The 15,879-nt window shown below is 34.2% G+C and overlaps 1 protein-coding gene and 1 long non-coding RNA gene across 3 annotated transcripts in view; one reads left to right on the forward strand and one right to left on the reverse strand.

The window, feature by feature from the left end:
• Positions 1–10,726, reverse strand: part of LOC120588028 (cytochrome c oxidase subunit 7B2, mitochondrial-like) — a 113,691-nt gene extending 102,965 nt beyond the window's left edge. For both annotated transcript variants that reach the window (XM_039845131.1, XM_039845132.1), the window contains exon 1: positions 10,538–10,726. The gene's annotated coding sequence lies outside the window, so the exon portion shown is untranslated. The remainder of the gene's footprint in view (positions 1–10,537) is intronic.
• LOC120588029 (uncharacterized) overlaps positions 10,657–15,879 on the forward strand; it is a 43,238-nt gene continuing 38,015 nt past the window's right edge. Inside the window, exon 1 of the long non-coding RNA XR_005649121.1 lies at positions 10,657–11,017. This is a non-coding gene — a long non-coding RNA (uncharacterized LOC120588029). The remainder of the gene's footprint in view (positions 11,018–15,879) is intronic.

Here is a 15,879-nt window from a genome sequence, read left to right on the forward strand (position 1 = left end):
GCGGTTAGCCCCCACCATACCCTGTGGGTGTGGCCAATCCCCACAGCCAGTTACCCAGTGAGTCAATCTCATCCACTGACATGTTAACAGCAATCAAGGATTAGCAACAACAAAAGAACATATACAACCCACTCAAGGAACATGCTGAGAGCCCCTGACGCAGATGATCAGGGAGACTGCACCACTGGGCTACATGGGACAACTATTACATAAGGCCAGCTGGTCAAGGCTGGGAGACATAACAAATCTTTGTAATATGCAGAAACAAACACAGAGAGGCATCTATAATGAGATAACAAAGACACATGACACAAATGAAACAACAGGAGAAAACTCCAGAGAGAAAACTAAACAAAATGGAGTCAAGCAACCTACCAGAGACAGAGTTTAAAACACTGGTTATAAGGATGCTCAATGTACATAGGGGGAGATTAGATGATCTCAGTGAGGACATCAACATAAAAATAATAAGTATAAAAAAAGACATAAAAAAAATCCATAAAAAAGAACCAGCCAAAAATGAAGAAAACAACAACTGAAATGAAAAATACACTAGAAAGAATCAACAGTAGAATAGATGAAGAAGATCAAATCAGTGAGTTGGAAAACAAGGCAGCAGAAAACACCCAAACAGAAAAGCAAGAAAAAAGAATAAAAACCAACAAACAAAAAAAAGGATTGAGGAAAGTTTAGGAGACCTCTGGGACAATATCAAACATACCAAAACCAATATCAGAGGGTACCAGAAGAAGAGAGAGCGAGCTAGGGATTAGGAATCTATTAGAAGAAACTATTAGAAGAAAAATTCTGTAACCTGGCAAATAAATTAGACATACAAGTCCAGGAAGTACAAAGAGTCTTAAACAAGAGGAATCCAAACAAATCCACACCAAGACATGTCATCATTAAAATGCAAAGTTTAAAAACAAAGAGAGAATATTAAAAGCAGCAAGAGAAAGGCAGCTAGTTACTTATAAGAGTACTCCCATAACTATGTCAGCTGATTTCTCAACAGAAACTTTGCAGGACAGAAGGGATTGACAGGAAATATTCAAAGTGATGTAATGCCAAGACCTATACCCAAGAGGACTCTAATCAGCAAAGCTTTTATTTAGAATCAAAGGAAAGATAAAGAGCTTCCCAGACAGGAAAAAGCTAAAGGAATTCTTCACCAACAAGTCAGAATTACAAGAAATGTTAAGGGGACTTCTGTAAAATGAAGAAGGGGGGAAAAACATAAATACAAATAATAAAATGGCAATAACTATGCACCTATCAGTAATCACTTTGAATGTAAATGAATTAAATGCTTCAATCAAACAACACAGGGTAGCTAAATGGATAAGAAAAAAAGACCTGTACATATGCAGTTTACAAAAGACCTACTTCAGATCAAATGACATACACAGACTGAAAGTAAAGAGATGGACAAAGATATTTCATGGAAATGGAAATGGAAAAAAAAAAAGCTTGGGTAGCAATACTTATATTAGAAAAAATAGACTTTAGAACAAAGACAATAATAAGAGACAAAGAGAGTATTACATAATGATAAAGAAATCAATACAACATAACCCTAGTGAACATATACACACCCAACATAGGAGCACCTTCATATACAAAGCAATTATTGACCAACATAAAGGGAGAGATTGACAGTAATACACTCAAAGCAAGAGACTTTAACACTCCCTTGACACCAATGGACAGACAAAAAATCAACAAGGAAGCAGCAACCTTAAATGACACACTAGACCAGATGGATTTAATTGACATTTTCAGAGCATTTCACTCCAAAGCAGTAGAATATACATTCTTCTCAAGTGCACATGCAACATTTTCCAGGATGGACCACATGGTAGGCCACAAAACAAGTCTCAATAAATTCAAGAAATTAAAATCATGTCAAGTGTCTTCTCTGACCACGATGGCATGAAACGAGAAATCATCTACAAGAAAAAAACTGCAAAATATATAATGCATGGAGGCTAAACAAACAGGCTACTAACCAATGAACGGGTTAATAATGAAATCAAGGAAGAAATCAAAAGATACCTAAAGCAAATGAAAATGAAACCACAATTCAAAAATCTATGAGACACAGCAAAAGCAGGCCTTAGAGGGAAATTCATAGCAATCCAGGCCTACCTCGAGAAACAACAAAATGATCGAATGAACAATCTAACCTGAAACTTAAAAGAACTAGAAAAAGAACAGCAAACAAAGCCCAAAGTGAGCAGAAGGAAGGAAAAGATAAAGATCAGAGCAGAAATCAATGAAACAGAGTCTAGAAAAACAAGACAAAAGATTGATGAAACCAAGAGCTGATTCATCGAAATAAACAAAATTGGTAAACCTTGAATGAGACTCATCAAGAAAGAGAGGGAGGTCCCAAATAAATAAAATCAGAAATAAAAGAGAAGTAACTACAAACTCCACAGAAATACAAAAGACTGTAATAAAATACTATGAGCAATTATAGGGCAACAAATCGGACAATGTGAAAGAAATAAATACATTCCTAGAAACATAATCCCCCAAAACTGAGTCAAGAAAAAACAAAAAATCTGAATTGACTGATTACCACCAACGAAATAGAATCAGTAATCAATAAATTCACAAAAAAAACAAAAGTCCTGGACTCAATGGTATCATGGGTCCAAACATTCAAAGAAGAATTAACAACTGTTCTTCTCAAATTATTCAAAAAAAATCAGGGGGAGAGAAGACTCCCTAACTATTCTTATGAGGCTACCATTACCCTGATTCCAAAACCAGACAAAGACATTACAAAAAAAGAAAACTATAGGCTAATATCCCTTATGAATATTGATGCAAAAATCCTCAACAAAATATTAGCAAACTGAATTCAGAAATACATAAAAATATCATAAATACGATTAAGTTGGATTTATTAGTGGAATGCAAGGTTAGTATAATATCCACAAATCAATTGATGTGATACACCACATTAACAAATTGAAAGATAAAAATCATATGATCATATCAATAGATGCAAAAGAAGCATTCGACAAAATCTAGCATCCATTTATGATAAAAACTCTCAGCAAAGTGGGAATAGAGGGAACATACCTCAATTTAATAAAGATCATATATGACACACCTACAGTCAACATCATACTCAATTGGGAAAGGCTAAAAATATTTTCCTTAAGATCAGGAACAAGACAAGAATGCCCACTTTCACCACTTATGTTCAACACAATATTAGAAGTCCTATATACAGCAATCAGGCAAGAAAGAGAAATAAAAGGCGCACAAATGGAAAGGAAGAAAAACTGTCATTATTTGTAGATGACATAATACTATATAAAGAGAACCCTAAAGATTACACTGAAAAACTGTTAGAACTGAAATGAATTCAGTGAAGTAGCAGTATACAAAATTAATATTCAGAAGTCAATTGCATTTTTATACACCAGTGATAAACTATCAGAAAGAGAAGTTAAGAAACAATCCCATTTACAATTGCATCATAAACAATAAAATACTTAGGAATCAAATTAACCAAGGAGATAAAAGACCTGTTCTCAGAAAATTATGTCACTGAAAAAAAAAAAACATTGAAGAAGATATAAATAAATGGAAGCATACACCTTGCTCATGGGTAGGAAGAATCAATATCATTAAAATGGCCATACTACCCAAAGCAATCTACAGAGACAATGCGATCCCTATCAAAATATAAAATGGCATTTTTCAGAGAAGTAGAACAAATAATCCTAAAATTCATATGGAATCATAAAAGATCTCCAATAGCCACAGCAATCTTGAGAAAGAAGAACAAAGTTTTAGGTATCACACTACCTGATATCAAACTATAGTACAAGGTATAATAATCAAAACAGCACAGTACTAGCATAAAAACAGATATATAGATAATGAAACAGGAGAGCCCAGAAATAAATCCATGCCTATATGGTCATTTAATCTATGACAAAGGAGGCAAAAATACAAAATGGGGTAAAGATAGTCTCTTCAACAAATGATGTTGGGGAAACTGATCAGATACATAGAAAAAAATGAAATTGGACCACCTTCTTACACCAGATACAAGAATAAACTCAAAATGGATTAGACTTAAATGTAAGACCTGATACCATAAAAATTCTAGAAGAAAATACAGGCAGTAAACTCTCAGATATTGCTATTAGTAATAATTTTTCTGATATATCTCCTTAGAGGAGAGAAACAAAAGAAAAAAATAAACAAATAGGACTACATCGAACTAAAAAGTTTTTGCACAGTAAAAGAAACCATCAACAAAACAAAAAGACAACCTACTGAATAGGAGAACATATTTGCTTATGATGCATCTGATAAGGGCTTAATATCCAAAATCTGTAAAGACCTCAGACAACTCAACAAATAAAAAAGAAACAATCCAATTAAAAAATGAGGAGAAGACCTGAATAGATATTTCTCTAAAGAGGAAATATAGATGGCCAATAGACATATGAAAAGATGTTTAAGGTCACTAATCATCAGAGAAATGCAAATTAAAACCACAATGAGGTATCACCTCACACCTGTCATAATGGGTATCATCAATAAATCACAAACCGAATGTTAGCGAGGATGTGCAGAAAAGGGAACCTTTGTACTCTGTTGGTGGGAATTACAAATTGGTGCAGCCACTATGTAAAAGTTTGGAGATTCCTCAGAAAATTAAAAATAGAGCTACCTTTTGACACAGCAATTGCACTTCTGAGTATTTATCCAAAGAATACTAAAACACTAGCTTGTAAAGATCTAAGCACTCCTATGTTCATAGCAGCGTTACTTGCAATAGCCAAGATATGGAAGCAACCTAAGTGTCCATCAATAGATAACTGGATAAAAAACTTATGGTACATATATACAATGGAATATTATTCAATCATAAAAAAATAAAATCTTACCATTTGCAATGACATAGACAGACCTAGAGGGTATTATACTGAGTGAAATAAGTTATACAGAAAAAGATAAATACCAGGTCATTTCACTTATATGTGGAATCTAAGGAACAAAAGAAATGAACAAACTAAACAAAACAGACTCACAGATACAGAGAACAAATTGGCAATTGCCAGAGGGGAGGGATTTGGGGGGCTGGGTAAATAAGATGAAGGAATGAAGATGTACAAATTAGTAGTTACAAAACAGTCATGGGGATGTAGAGCACAGCACAGGGAATATAGTCAACATTATTGTAATGGTTGTGTGCAGTGCCAGATGGGTGCTAGAGTAATCGTGTTGATCATTTCATAAATTATATAAATGTCTAGCCATTGTGTTGTGTATCTGGAACTAATATAAAATAATAAAAAATTTAAAAAAGAAACAGCAGTATTTGCTCCCAGTAGTAGCAAGAGATACTAGTTTAGGAAGCTGTACATTATTGCCCTCGCTCAAGTATTCTGTTCTCTCAAGCACCCTTCAGGATAACCGCTATGGCTGCCAACTCAGCACTGCTCTTCCATCACTACCTGCATTCCTACCCCTTCTCTCTCTCCACTGCTCAGATTAAATAGCTCACTCAAAACTTATTTGATAAATCATTCTACAATGATAGGTGACCTGCTTAATGTGCAAATTCACATGGATATAAGAGTGCAGGCCTCCCTGTTTTACAATCCACCCCACTTCGGGTACTACTTTAAACCAGAAGATTACTAAGGATTTCTCAGACCTCACATCCAAATTTTCTTTTACCTCACATCAAAATTTGACGTAGTTAACCACTTGTAGTGTAAGCTTTGATTGCCAAGGCATCCACTTCAAAGAGGTATCCACTTCTAAAATAGCTATCTGAAATAAACACATCGCCATCCACAGGACTGGATAAAAAGCCAGACCACACCCCAGCTTCATTTAAAGATCTCAATTGATTTAGATAACTATTTGGGCTCCTTGTGTTTTCTCTTCCCACACTTTAAATTTCTGCTCTTAAGTTTAAAATAAATAGTGATCTCTCAATACCTCAGGCTCCCAAGCTCAACCCCAATAAAAGGAGAACCACAGGACTTCTCTCTCTCCCCTTTCCTCTCAATCCCAAGAACAAGGGGAGAATAAGGAGATCCCACTTTCTTCTCAATTCATCAATCAAATAACTCCCTGATTGGTTGGTAAAGATACTAATGAGGATAAGCTATACAGCTCCCATTGGATGGGGAAAGTTTGTTCTATTGGTTGAAATATGATTTCAGGAACTGCTTTATAAGGGCTGGCTTAGCTGGCTGGAACACAATGTAGGCAATTCAGAGCAAGAGGCAGGCAGTTCAGTACAGGCGACAAGTAGTTTACGGCAGGCTTGTCTCTGAAGTATGGCTCGCTTTCATGCATGTTCAGCAATGGGTGCTAGGCTATGTTTTTAAATTTGAACCCTATTAGCCACTAGGAGCCTTTCTTAGTAGGTATCTTCTTTTTCGGGGTCAATATTTTTATAAACTTAGAGAAAGACATTTTAAAATATGATTCAAAACCTATAAAAGAAAATATATTGTACTACATTAATATATTGTACTACATTAAAAAGATAAGCATAGTCAAAAGACAAATGACCCACTTGGGAAAAAAATATTTGAAAGTACTATCACAGGCAAAAGGTCCACCTCCCTCTAAAAAGAGCAGCTATTGAACAGAAATAAAAGACTAAATCTCTCTAGAAAATGAGCAAGGAACATGAGAGCCAGTTCACAGAAAAATAAATTCAAATAGCCTTTACATAAATGGAAGGACATTCATTCAACTCATTCATATCTTATGATTAAATAATAAAAATTAAAACAACACTAAAATAACATTTTTCACCTATCAGACTGGCAAAAATGTAAATACTTCACAATACTCTGTTTATGAGGCTATGATGAAGAACTCTCATGTTATGAGAATGCAAAATGGTATAAAATTTATGGAATTTGTCAATATATGAACATTAAATATAGATTTATCTTTTGATCCAGCAATTCAACTTCTAAAAATTTATTCTACAGATATACCTGTCAAAAATGACAAGTATATAAGTTTATTTATATATTATTTATTATTTGTAATTAGAAAAGAATGGAAATAGCCCATGTCCATCAACAGGAGACTGTTTAAATAAATTATGATACATTAACATAAGAAAATAGTAATACTAATCAGCTATAAAAAAATGAGCTCTCTACATACTGATGTGCAAATATTTCCAGAATACAGTTAAGTAAACAAACAAACAAGGTGCAGAACAGTGTATAATTTGCTTTCTTTTGTAGAGAAAAGGAAAAAATTAAGACTATTCAGATTTTCAGGCATTTGCATTTAAAAAGTGACACAGGATGCATACATAGCAAAGGTCCTATTAAATAGTTTACCTAATTAATCTGACTAGAGACAGACTGCCCATATCTTTCTCTGTCACTTACAAATTAATTAACCCTGCGAACCTATCTATAAAATGGGAATTATAAGAATTCTTACCTTATAGGGTTGATACATGAAATGAGTTAACATATGCATACTCTTACATAGAAGAGTATCATGCACTTAGTATTGTGAAATGTTCATTAAATGAAAAGCTAAATAAGTAAAAACTGCAGGGGATAAAGTAAGAATTGTCAATGCATACTTATTTTTTTATATCACTTTAGTTTTTGAATTATTACATTTTTAGTTTTTAGCTTTGGATGTATGTTTCAAAAAAACAATAGTAAATAATATACAAACTTGAAAAAACTGGCCCTACACCCATGAAATTTAAAACCAAGCTATTCCCAGATCCTAGAATATTTATCCCAAAAAAAAACATTTGTGTTCTCAGAAACCAGAATTGAATGGCATCTAAAGGAAGAAAGGGACCTGGAAATATTCTTGGTTTCAGCTTCACCAGGATGCTTGTCACTTTGTGTAAGTAACATAGATTCCAGAAAACTATTAATAATACATTAATTCTGACACTATAGATTCATCATCTGTGGGAGAAAAATGCACTTAGCATACTGTTTTCTCAAAGAGTGACATTTGAGACATTCCTTCCTTCCAGGAAAGTTTGCAATCAAGATCATTAGATCATATTTGAAGTACAATTTTTTCCTCTGCAACATGTTTTAAAATCCTTCTCACTTCCATTCTCTCCTTTAAGTCCCAGTTTCCGGTGCTCTGGCGCTGTTAGAAGTGGAGACTGTCTTACGAAACAGGGCCTACTATCTCCAGTAAGCAGATATTTTCAATCCTATACATATCACAGTGGCTCTTCTACCATCTCTTGTTATGAAATTGCTAACCTGGTGAAACCTGCCTCTTAGGGAGGTTTTTTTCTCTTATCCCATTTTCCATGGCTGGAAATTCACTCTCAACAGATTCCTTAACTAAAGCTGCAATTGATGCTTCTGAAGCCTGAGGCCCTAGAGACCCATAAGAAGGAATATCTCTTCCATATTCTCCTTTAGTCATTGTCTTTCATCATTAAATTGTTCACATCTTTAACAGCATTTTTTTCTGCTACATATTTTTCTGCAGCAATGAAATATGCCTCTAGTTTTAATAATCTTCTAGCCTTGAACTACATTAACTATTTAATATGTTTAGGAATTGAGTTTCTAACTGCTTAAGCTGCTTCTTAACTTAGTCTCTTCTCCAAAGAGGATTATTGCTGTTTGCTGGAAATGGATATTTTTATCTTTTCTAGACATTAGTTTGTTCTAATATATTCCTCTATTTCTTAAATTTCAGAATCATCTCTATCATCCATGATGAAATAACTAAATTCTGAATTTACTAAAAGTGTCTACTATTTAAATAAATCTTTTCTTCTCTACTTCCTTGGGACAGATAATTTCATAGAAGAACTCTTCTACCATTAGACCAATAACAAGCCCATGCAAGTTTGGTCTTAACTCATCTTGCATGGCTCCTTTCAACATGCCTCATCTTGGTGAGCCATGTCTTTAGTCTTAATTCTAGGGCATATTCCTTCAAAGCACGTGCTATATTTTCAGATAAGTCTACGATGACTATATTACCTTGAAAATCACCTAAGAATACTTCTTTGTATCTTCCACAGATCTTCCTAGTCTTTCCCAATCTTTAAGATGCTGTTTTAATGTCTTTTACATAATCCCTTTTCTGTGACCTCTCAAGAGTTTCCTGTTTCCTAACTTTCTCTGAAGGAGTCATTCCATTTAAGATCTTGCCTCTTTCTCTTTTTGATTATTTTAAGACCTGGGCCCCTATTTCACTTCTCCCTTTTCCAATGCTCTGTTGTACAGCATTTAGATTCCCTCGAATCTCCATTTATTTCTTAGAGATGTCTACCTGAACTTAGAATTGTTATTTTCTATGTCACTTTTTTTAAGTTAGTCCTCTAATTTCTCAAATTTTCTGCGAAAAAAAGTTTATTTTCCTCCAGCCTATTTTTTTGGGGGTTTCCATTCTTATATTTTTTCCTATATTAACCCTGAAACATAAGTCTTAAACTACCTTAACACCTTGAACTCCTAAGAAAAGAATTAGAATAGAAGCATTATGAGCACAAGCCTTTTTTATTTGCTTTCCTAGCCACTATTTTTTCAATGATTTTATTGAGTTGTTTCTCAATTTAAGAAGGTATATGATCTTTAAAGTAAGGGCCCTCATTCCTTTTTTATTTGATATCCACCAACCTCCTATGGGTAGAGTCTCAGTTTGAATCGCAGTGATCAAAAGTCATGGTCAGACCATATGGAATTAACAAATTCAGAGGCACTTGAGATTGAGAAGTAGCAACTTTTAAACCTGTGGGCAAGTCACACGACTCCTAGATTTGTCCTTCCAATGTTTTCTCTCTTGATTCTGAAGGGGAGTCAAAACAGTATAAAAGAGGATCAAAATTTCAGCAGACTTTCCATTCCACCAACCTAGCCCTAAAGAGTTCCTGAAGGTACTGCTGGATATAATACAAGTATTTTGAGACCTGAAAAAGGATGATACATGAAAAGACTCTCTCTATAACCAAACCAGTGTCTCACTAAGGCTACTTGGAAAAAACCATGTATGCAGATTTCAAGGTCAAGCAGTAGCAATTATTTTGCTAGAACAAATTTAATAAGGATGTCTCAGCACTCCTGGTCAAATTTTGCTTGCTGAGCCCTTCAAAACTTGCCTGCCTTTGCTTACAGCCCAAAGCATGCAGACTTGCCTCTACAGAATGTTTGCTTATATAAAAACAGCCACTCTCCCATGGACAAAATTGCCATAAGCTGCAACAACCCATTACAGCTGAAAAGATGTGGTCATTGTCAAAGTTTAACTCCTCAGACTTTAGCCATGCTAGAACCAGACCAGAAGTTTTACAGAATTCCTCTTTTTCATTTTCTCTTTATTCTCATTCTATTTTCTAGATGTTGGGGTAGGAGGAGAGTCTGTGAAGTAATGCCACTCTTTTTCCCTGAGAGATAAAGAAGCAAAGCAATAGGAAGTCTAAAATATTTACTGATAACTGCTAGAGAAGATATCGAAGGCTGTGGCTTATAACTGCCAGTTTACTGATAAGACATCCCAAAATTAGACTTACCAACGACGTCACTGACAACATCCAACGGAAGATGGCGCAAACGTAAATTCCGTACCTAACGACTTCACAGCCTGGAGGAGCCGAGTAAAATGGCTCTTCCTATGGGCAGTTCCTCCCTAAGAGGAAAGGAAGAGGCAGTTCACACTCCAACTTTTCTTTCCAAGTTGACCAATCGGATAACTGATTGCCACCTCCACCGGAAAAAGTGAGAGACGGAGAAACGTTAAGGGTGTTGTTCTTATAAATGTCCCTCCAGAATGAAGGAAACAGCACTAGGAGGACAAGTGTTCCTACTCTTCAACATATTGCATGGTCTCTCCTGTTAGGATCTTCTCTTTCCAGATCGTAGTAACGTGTGGTAAGCTCACTGGTTCTCAGTTACATCTTCATCCTACTTGGTCACAAGAGAACTTTGAGATTGCCTGTAATTGCAAGACAAGCTACAAGTCTCTCTTGGTGTATCTGATCTCTCCTCAGCACGTAAGTAAGGTTGTTAATTATGGTATATTGTCAAACTAGGACACTTGAAAGTGAAAGGGAGGAATAAAGTTAAGTAAAATTATAATAACATTTGAGATGTTATATCGGTGAATTGATAAAAAGTGCAACTCAAAATTGATTTTGTTAAATAAAATTATTTCTAAAAATGAAAATAACTATATTCCAGCAAAAACTTTTACAATGTCCTTATATTAATACTATAAACATTTAAAATAACATGAAAATTCTTGGCATGTGTTGATATATTTCAGTTACTATTTCCACCTTAAATTATCTATAATAGTGCATCACTAATATTTTTGAAGAATACATTTTTTAATATGGTATTATTGTTTTTAAATTTTTAATTGCCTTCTGTCTTCTTGGATATGTATTTTATGTTTGCTATATGGGAAATTTTAACACCTCAATTTAATCTTCACTGTAGATTATATTATTTTAAATTAAGAAAATAAGCTCCGAGAAATTATACAAGAGAAATTATATCGTTTCTGTTTTTATACTTAAATATGTAAATTTTTCAGCCTAAGTAGTTTCACAAGTACTCTTTTTGACTCTATTCAGAGTATCAATCTTCACCAAACATTCGTATGACACAAATGTCATTGTTTTCCATTATTTATGATTTTTTAGGTTTTGCCAAATTTAGATGCTGCACATTGGAAAAGAGTTTAAATTTCATTTTATTTCTCTAAAAATGTGAATTTAATCAATTACAAGAGGAGCACCATCAAAAAAGTCTTAATATACATTAATACATTATAGAGTACAATTACAGAATTTCACAATTAAATCTTATATCACACATCATTTGAAATCCAATTAATGTGTTTAGGTTATCCGTTGATATTGTAGGGGTTAATTTAAATGTTTTTCTATGTCACAAACTTTTTTCAACAACTGCAATCTGCAAAATATTCAAGATATAAATTTTACAAGCACAGCAATTTTTAAGTTTTTTGACTAAACATTTCTAAGTGATTTTTCATAAAATGTAACAAAATTTTATAAATTTTGTTTGTAAAATGGCCAGTACTTTCACAGACCATGTCAATACCTTTATAGACCATCTTGAATTTATTTTATTTTTCAAGTATGTTTTTAAATAATCAAATATTTATAAAATCTTTTTTAGGAGCAACAGAGGAAATGTGCTATTATGTTTGAGTCTGTTTTTAGTACTCAATTCTCTATTTTTATCAAGTTTTGTAGTTTCAGTCATCAAATTGTTTATATATACAATATTCATGAATTTTTACAATTGAAGCTTCTGTGTCAATTGCAGTTTGGATGCATTTATAAGTTTTATGCACACCATAGCCTATTCTAAGGATATAGTTATTCAAAAGATTTCTCAATAAGAATTTTTCTTTTTCACTACTTTTTGCTCTGCCCAATATAAATTCATATTATACTGGGGATAGTTTTATTTAAACTATAATCCTTTAACGGAATGTAAAATAACATTCACAATAATAACAAATATTTTACTTTTGAAGAATGAGTTTTCAAGTTTTGGTTTAACTTCATAAATTGAACAAAAAACAATACATTGGAAGTTATTTAACTAATTTTCCATTCGAAGCATTTGATGGCAATTATATAAAACCAGTTTTTAGGATCTTTGGAAACATGGAGGAGTGAGAGATGTCCCCAAATCTCTCCTCTTGAAACAACAATAAGCTGAACATCTAAAACTCCACCAGCACATCTGAGCATGGCATCTGTGCATAAGAGCTACCACAGGTCAGAAACCTGGATGTTGAAAAGTGTGGACTGAGAAAAATAATGAAGCTGCCTCTGGCAGCCAACGGAGCTCCCTACAGGAGGAGGGAGACGGGAGAAGGAGCAGCAAGTTCATGAAGCAAATTCCCTGAACAGCCATGGCTAGGAAAGTTGTGAGCTCCCCGAGGCTGGCTGGATGCAGGGCCCACTCATCAGGACAGAAAGCACAGAAGCAGCCGGCAGAGAAACAACAGTTGATTTTTAACAACTGTGGTTACAAAACCGAGGGTGAGCCACAGCCCCCAACCCAGAGGGCCCCTCCTACCATACCCTCTGAGACCAATCATCGTAGAGCCCCAGGGGAATCTGAGCAAATGGCACCAAAATTGATGCTAACACTGACTGGGACTGAAACGGAGGGTAGTGAGCGTGATTAAATATCTATCAGAAAATAAAAAAGTCATTTTTAAAGCTTTATTTAAAGCAAAGATCCAAGAGACTTAGATGCCACATACTGAAAACCAAAAACAAAAATAAAACACAAAAAACAAAAAACAAAAGCACCTGCCTTGCAATAGGCTAAAGAGAGACCTTCATGTAATAAATCTATCTGGAAAAAAACAGAATACATTTTCATTAATGCCCGGGAGGAGAAATAGTCCATTAAACACCATGAGCAACCAAGGGGACAAGGCATCTCAGAAAGAAAGAGAAAAATCTTCAGAAAATAAGCTTATGGATATAGAAATATGCAACTTAAATGACAGAGAATTCAGGATGATACTTCTGAAAAAACTCAATGAGTTTAGAAACAAGTCATATCAACAATTTCAGGAATTGGAAAAACTAGATGAGCAGGGCAAAGAGATTGAAACCCTTAAAAAGAACAGAATAGATCTTCTGGAGATAAAAAAAAAAACACTGCAAGAGTTGAAAAATAAAATAGCAAGCTTGGGAAATAGAGTCAACCAAATGGAGGAAAGGATCAGTGATATCGAAGACAGAAATCTAAAAATAAATCAGAAGGAAGAAGGGAGAAACTGAAGAATGAAAAATAATGAAAGAGAAATTCGAGAACTAGCTGATACCATCAGGAGAGGAAACATAAGAATAATGTGCATTATCAAAGGCGAGGAACAAGGACAAGGACAAGGACAAGAAAGCAAATAGAAACACCAAGGTATTAGAAAGCAAAAGATAAAATGGCTGTAAGAAGACCACGTATTTCAATAACCACCCTAAATGTAAATGAATTGAACACACCAATAAAAAGGCATAGAGTTGCAGATTGGATCAAAAACAAAATCCAACCATATGCTGCCTCCAGGAGACACATCTCAGTTCCAAAAAAAAATATAGACTCAAAGTAAAAGGGTGGAAAATGATAATTCAAGCAAATGGCATTCAGAGAAAAGTGGAAGTAGTGGTACTAATATCGAACAAAATAGACTTCAGAATAAAAAGATAAAGAAAGATACTGAGGGACACTTCATAATGATAAAGGGAACCATGCACCGAGAACACATAACACCTCTTAATATCTATGCTCCCAATCAGGAAGCCCCAAATATGTAAAGCAATTACTAACAGAACTAAAGGGAGAAACAAACCAAAACACTATCATAGTAAGGGACCTAAATATTCCACTGTCGAATATGGACAAATACCCAAACAGAAATCAATAAAGAAATAATGTCCTTAAATGACACATTAGACCAACTGGATATAGTTGACATTTACAGAGCCTTCCATCCCAAAACAGCTGCTTATACATTCTTTAGTGCACATGGAACATTCTCAAGAATCGACCACATACTAGGTGGTACACAGAGATAGACTCAACAAATATAAGAGGATTGAAATCATTCCAACCATATTCTCTGATCATAATGCTTTGCAACAGATCAATTGAAAGAAATCAAGAAGAACCACAAATACATAGAGATTGAACAACATGCTACTGAAGAATGACTGGGTCACAGAAGAAATAAAAAGAGAGATCAAGAGATACATAGAAACGAATGATAATGATAGTACAACATATCAAAACTTTTGGGACATGGCGAAAGCAGTCATAAGAGGAAAGTTCATATCATTACAGGCCTACCTCCAAAAACAAGAATGAGCCCAAATAAATAACCTAACGCTTCCTCTTAACAAGATAGAAAAGGAAGAACAAATGAAGCCTAAAGTCAGCAGAAGGAAAGAAATAATCAAAATTAGAGCAGAAATAAATGAAACTGAAAACAAAAGAACAATAGGAAAAATAAAATGCAACAAAGAGCTGGTTCTTTGAGAGGTTAAAATTGACAAACCCCTGGCTAGACTCACTCAAGAAAAAAGAGAAAGGACACAAATCAACAAAATCAGGGATGAAAGAGAGGAAATTATGACTGATATCACAGAAATACAAAGGATCATACAGGAATACTATAAAAAAGTATGTAATACCAAATTTAATAACCTAGAATTAATGGACCACTACTTAGAAAAATACAACCTTCCTAGACTGAATCAAGAAGAACTGGAAAATCTAAATAGACTGATCAGCAGTATGGAAATTGAAACAATCTTCAAAAACCTACCAAAAAGTAAAAGTCCAGGACCAGATGACTTCATCAGTAAATTCTACAAGCATTCAAAGATTTCATACTTATTCTCCTCTGACTCTTCCAAAAAATCGAAGAGGAGACAATACTTCCCAACTTACTTTATGAGGCTAATATTACTCTGATACCAGAACCAGGTAAAGATAACACAGAAAAAGGATACAGATGCATGAATACAGATGCAAAATCCTAAATAAGATATAGCGAACCGAATACAGCATCATATTGAAAAGATTTTACGTCATGATCAAGTGAGCTTCATCCCAGAGACTCAGGGATGGTTCAACATATGCAAATCGATTAATGTGATACACCACATAAACAAATTAAAAAATAAGAATCATATAATCATATCTATAAATGCAGAAAAGCCTTCAACAAGATACAACATCCATTTATGATCAAAACACTTCACAAAATCGGTATAGAAGAACAATATCTTAACATAATAAAGGCCATATATGACAAACCCTCAGCCACCAACATAGCTAATGGTGAAAAACTAAA

This window comes from Pteropus medius, unplaced genomic scaffold, assembly GCF_902729225.1.
Source record: "Pteropus medius unplaced genomic scaffold, Ma_sr-lr_union100, whole genome shotgun sequence".
NCBI lineage: Eukaryota > Metazoa > Chordata > Mammalia > Chiroptera > Pteropodidae > Pteropus > Pteropus medius.